Source organism: Danio aesculapii, chromosome 12 (assembly GCF_903798145.1).
Source record: "Danio aesculapii chromosome 12, fDanAes4.1, whole genome shotgun sequence".
Classification (NCBI taxonomy): Eukaryota; Metazoa; Chordata; class Actinopteri; order Cypriniformes; family Danionidae; genus Danio; species Danio aesculapii.
Genome location: NC_079446.1, coordinates 22,345,353 through 22,351,611, shown reverse-complemented (window position 1 = coordinate 22,351,611; position 6,259 = coordinate 22,345,353). Strand labels below are relative to the sequence as shown.

At 36.3% G+C, this 6,259-nt stretch overlaps 1 protein-coding gene across 1 annotated transcript in view; it reads right to left on the bottom strand.

Annotated features, from left to right (window-relative positions):
• Nucleotides 1-6,259, bottom strand: part of thrab (thyroid hormone receptor alpha b) — a 268,145-nt gene that overhangs the window by 162,731 nt on the left and 99,155 nt on the right. Inside the window, exon 2 of the mRNA XM_056469511.1 lies at nt 1,784-1,858. The gene's annotated coding sequence lies outside the window, so the exon portion shown is untranslated. The remainder of the gene's footprint in view (nt 1-1,783; nt 1,859-6,259) is intronic.

Genomic DNA, 6,259 nt, shown 5'->3' with positions numbered 1-6,259 from the left:
ACCAATAATTGTAAAACAAATATATATATTTTTTTTTTTCTGTAAAAGAATGCACAATGGTTTGAAGGACAATGACTCTCAGTTTTTAACCATTCTTCTGGAGAAAAATTAACTTGTTTGGCTTTTCTGGCAGAAGTCAGGATCTTTCTTGGTTTATTGTGCTCCCTGCAGTTGAAAATACTCTCTTTGAGTTGCAAAATGCAGTTAAATGAGATAATGTTTATGATTTTTCATTAACGCATTCGCATAAATTAGTTAACAGACAGTGTTTTGGGAGTTAACTGTGTTTTTTTTTCAGTTTTTTAGCATCTTGCAATGTAAAAATAAGGTGTTTTAATCATTTCTTAATGAGCATAGCTTATTATTAGGCTATTCATAGGCTGATTTTGAAAATACAGCTGACGTAAAAGCATTTTTAATGTTTAAGATTTATTTAGGCTTCTGCAGAAAAAATACTGTTTTCAATGTAACAGAATGTGTGTGTTTAATATTAATATAAACTTATATTAATTTAGATGATTGACTGCTGGCATAACGAAAGATGATGTAACGCTACCGTTAGTAGCTAGGCAGTCAAAAACTTTTCGTTTGTCTTTCTGCCGTTAATGCACTTTTGTTAGATACTTTCGCTTAGCCAGATTGCTTGCGTTTCCGCTTATACAGGAAAACAACTGGTTGCGTTTGTTGCTACGGGCATTGTCCACTCGGGAAATACAACCCGTTTGGTTCACTCCGCAACTTACAAGCTGTGTGTGCGCGCGAGTCTGTGTTGCGACTCGTGAGCTATGTGTAGCGCGAGCCTCCGCTGAGTGCACGTGCACACCCGAGAACTGTGAAGGCTTTTATACTTGACGTGCTCGGTGGAAACATGAGCATTTCTCATGTGAGATTGCCAACTGTGCAGACAAATATCGCAAATGAGAAAAGGTTGGTCAACTATGGTACTGTAAGTAATGTTAATTCAGCAATAATTCTCCAGTACCGACAGCAGAACCGTTACTGTCAGAGCTTATTGATACTTCGGTCTTTTATAATGTAGCACCGATACAGATAAAGTATCAAGTTTCGGTAGCCATCCCTACATATAAGCTACATATTTCAAACATATTGAAAAAATGGGTGTTTGTATGAATATGAAAGCACGTAAGACAGCAGTGAAATGAAAAATGTGAGGACAGAGCAATATCTCCTTTGAGAAGCGAATCAAAGAGTTAGGCAGAGCCCTGACTATAAAGCAAAGTTTGCCAGTCTAGACTCAAAGGGTGTTGGATTGCGTTTGGAGGGAACGGGCACATTTTTCAGCCAGACGTACAGTAGGTTGGAATTCAGAGAATGTGTGTGTCTCCTGTTTCCTTCTATAGACAAGATGCCTTTTATACCAAGGCTTTCCAACACCAGACCAACTCATCCAAGAGGATTCACAAGAGTACATTTTTCCTGAAGGTACTGTGTCATTGAATGTGACCCTATTTCTTAGCACAACTGAGCTGAAATATTCTCATTGAAATTGACAACGCTAAGGATATCCAAGCTTCATTCTGCCATTATGAACATAAAGCACATTTTCAGATTTATGTACTGAAAGTGTCGACTTCTCAATTATTTTTAAAATAGATTTCAGCTTTATGATTTCATTTTTCTACTAAACATACTGATATAGCATTTTTTAATCAACAAAAATAATAAGAAACAAAAATAACAACAGTGAACAAACTGTGTTAAACAGCAGCAGACACATATTGAGCTACTGTACTAGCCAAAGAAGGAAGGCTGCAGAACCTACCAGTGTGCTGTTGTGCTTTGCTTCAGTTTACTGATGTCCGCAGGCCTGGGATGACTGGAACTACAGGCCGCTGTCCTACAAAAAAAAATCAAAAGAGGCTTGTTCAGAGGTGTTTAGATGCCGAATTCACAAAACAAACAGACATGACCATACAAAACAACGACCAGTAAGTGAGACTAGACTAAAAAGAAAATGAACCACCCTAGTCTTCTCCTCATCCTCTTTCCATCATGGTAGGTCTACTTTAAGCCTTGATAGAAAGCTAATCTCCCACATCCCTATAGCAAGACTGATGTTTACAAGAAAAGCATAGAGAAGTGTGAGCCAGGCAGCGCTGTGAAAAACACACACACACTAAAAAACAAACAATAAAACCCCCACTGCGCTCTGCTTTTTAAATGCGGGTTAGTTCATCTTCTGCTACTGTCATCTTGTCGAATTCCAGCGGCTTCAACAGGTAAAAACATGTACGTTTCTAAAATGTCAAACTAAATCAATGCATCATTGTCTTCGCTAAATGCTAAAGGAAATAACAGACATAACTAGGTTGATCACAATCGCTGGAGATTTGATCAAGATTTATGGTATTGTCAAGATATTGAGTTACTTTGGTTGGTTTAGTACCAAATCAGTAAACAGTAGGTTGAGGCAGTGTTGGTGATTTGATTTATTTGTATGTAAAACTATTATATCTGTTGTAATTGTATTTGTGTGTGGGTTGTAGATGTGATGTTGCATTTTCCTTGTCAAAACTGAATATAAATTTTAATGTCACAAAATGCCATTTCTTGGTCTTCCATGGGCCTCTTGTTATAAATACCACAGTGTGACTGTCTCAACTGTAGTTCAATAAATAACACTCCTAAAAATTCCTAAAAATAGTACTCCTACATTTTTTTTTGTAAAATAATAAATAAATATCCCAGGCCTAATTTTACTTAGGGCTGGGGGATAAAATTGATCTCAGTATTTATTGTCCGCACACCTTAACGATAAGTTAATATACGATAATAATTAAAATACGATAATAACGATAAAAAAAAAGTTTGGTATGAAGGCTATAATTTTATTAAAATGTGGCTGCTTTGCACACAACTTTCACAACACGCACACGGGAGCGACACGCACATGGTGTGCAAGCGGCGCAGAATTGACATGCGTGCATTTTCCAGGTACACCTAATTGAAAAACATATTCACTTTTTTGAATGAACACACCCTGATTCAAGCAAGTAGAACTACCCGACCTGCTTCACATGACGCCATAGAAAATGGTGAAAGAATTCACACGTTCCCGCTTGTCACTTCAGGTCAGAATAACAAATACATATGAAAACGAGTGTCGTATAGCAGCTGTGAGAAGACTGTAAATAAAAAAAGGACGTAAGGATGTCGCCAGAGTGGCTTTTTGGTTTCTTTTCTTGTGCATCCCAGCAACTAGCTCCCCATCTGAAAGATTTTCAGCATAGGGGCAATGCAGTCATCCAACAATTTGTAATGTTGCGATATGTACTTGAATAATGATGGCTAGTTCCTTAACTTACAAGCTCTGATTTGATTATCATAATTTGTTTTGTTTACAGAGTTTGAGGTTTACTCTATCTTTATTATTGACACCTTACAGATGTTGATCTATTTTTACCATTGCACACACTTTGTAATTTAATTAACACATTTTATTTATCAAGTTTAAGTCTCTTTAACATTTTTGTTAATTTTATTATAGAGATCAGATATTTTGTTTAAATATTTTTGTTTTTGACTATTAAAACTATTTGCCTTAGTAATGTTGGTAAATTAAAATAAAGTGGTTAAATAAATAAAAAATTGTATTATACCTATAAGTATTAAAACAATTCAATAATTATCGTTATCGAATAATATAAAACATGATATTGTGATCATTTTTTTTGCAATTTCACCCGGCCCTAATTTTACAAGTGGCTATTTTAGTAAATGTCAATTTTTTGTATCCACATAATTATAAAAACCTAGGAACTTGATAAATTCTGTCACTAAAAACCATGTTCTCTGTTGTTGTGACACTATATGCTAAATTTAAATTAGCAATAACACAGACACCTTAGTAGTTTAAGGACTCTATTTAAGATCGTGTGACTGAAGTCCCTTGTGAACACCATGACGTGCACGTGTTAAGTTTTTGTCTCGGGTAAAAAAAAAATTGTATCAGAATGTTCAATCTGAACAATAGGCTGCCTGTCAAGATGTGAATTTGTATACCTGTGTGCGCCTTTTCACTCAAACAGGTCACGTCGTCAATGTGCTCCCGCTATGCAGACTGACGTGTCCACCGAAGCAGCTAAAAAAGGATGTGCTCTTCCCAAAAAGTCCTATTTAACTGAAGAGTTGAACATTCTTCAACTGCAAGCCCTTTAAAAATGCCAGGCAAACATTGCCTCGTCACTGTATGGCGTTCTAAAACACAGCACTCTCACGAAAACAACAGAAAAAAATGTACGTGCCTCAGGATAAAAGGCTTTGGTGGACATGCACCCTAATTATGTTGCTACTGTAATATTATCTGTTTGAACTGTAATGTTTTTTTCACTGGTGAATGAGACATGAGGTCGTCTCTCTGGTCTTGTCACTTCTGGTCTCAGGTCAGCGACTGTGCATTCTGATTTAAAGAGTGATGTGTATATCATATAGTCTTTAGCTTTAACAACTGCTAGCCTATCTGAAATCACCTTTATTGCAACTAATATTAACAATGAGAAATGTGTTATGCTACAAATGCTATATGTTTTGTTTTTATTGTGTTACTACTACAATGAACTTGATTAGCTATCATATAACAGATTTACCTTCATTTGAATGAGTTATTTAACACCAACTAAGATATTAACATCACCTAATAATAATAATAAATGTTTTACAAGCAGGTCTCAGCCTATAAATGTCTAGTTAGGTTATGCTAGACCATCCACCAAACTCCACACCTCACTTTCATTTTTACTTTCAGAGGCACTGAATATGCTTTTATAAGTTATGTTTTTGTCAACAGAAAGTTTTGCTTAATTGTTAGCAGGAAGTTACTAGGCAAAAGAGCCATGCATATGTAAAGTTACAAGGAAAAGTAGCAAACACTGAAATGTATGCGGCCATTTTGACTGTGATGATAATTAAATTTATAAATACTCATAGCGCTTTTGTGTTTTGTAATTTTAATAAAATAACAATGATAAAATGAAATATACACATATTTAGGAAAAATCTGGGAATTATTGACGTCTGATTATTTGAACATAGTTATTAAATTGCAAAAATAAAACACGGTCAAAATGATCGAGGCGGTATTTCTAAGGTTAAGAGCCTTTTCTATCTTTCTCTGTGCCTAGAACCTAGTACTTTTTTGTACCACCTCAGGAGAGGTCCCCAGCAATCCATACTGTAACCAAATGTGACATTTACAGTACACACTGCTGACTAGCAAAATCGCAGATGAGAGAATCTGCACTTGCAATGTCACTACCAGCATCACTAGATTTGTGACACAAAACATCAAACCAGCTATATTTAAAGAGACAGCAGCAGCCACTGCTGTATTGTTGGTTCACAAGAAAGGGACAGTGAGGCCAAGACACTCCTCATTCTTCTCATTGAACAACCTGGAATAAAAATTTTTTTTCAGGAAGTCAGGGCAATAGAGGCAGAATAACTATAGTGATAACCCCACCCATTACAAACTACTAAACTGAACAAAGGTCATGCCAAACCATACTGTACCACAAAGTGGACAAGCAGCTTTAGTCATTACAATCAATAATTAAATGGTTTTTATTAAATTATTCTTTTTTTTTTACAATATTTGCTTTTAATCATATATCTAACAGGCAGTGAAGATCGCTGATTTTTAAAGAAATCAAATCTTAAACATGACAATTTTGTAACAGAAAGACAGTTCACTGGAAGCCCTTGGGCTGCCTGGCTGACAATTAAAAGTCTGTGTGCATATAGCCCATTGAGGGAGGTTGTGCAGACCAACATTACCAAATGCCCACACGTCTATACTTTTTTTTTGTATGGTGGACTAGCAGCACTGGCTAGGCAGCAGGACTAAACCTCTAGGGTTAATCTTGTTATGTAATCAGATTTCAGCAAGACCTTTTGGGGTAGGACTGCTGATGTCAGGATGTTTGAGTTTAAAAGAGGATGGATCAACTCGCGTGTCCTATGGACTAAAGACAAAGAAGGAAAATCTAGGCTTTGGGGAGTATGTAAATAGCAACAGAGCAGCAGGACCTGAAGACAGGCTTTTGACATGGCAAATTTGTGCCTGATTAGCTCAGGTCAGAGATCAGGCGGTTTGTTTGCACACAGGAGTTTCTCCTAACTCCCACACTCAGACAGCAAGTGCTGGATGACAGAAGACATGTAAACCTACACAATCAGTGGACTGATGATTCATATTACTTAACTGAAAATATATATAAAAACTGCTTTGATGAGAGGACAG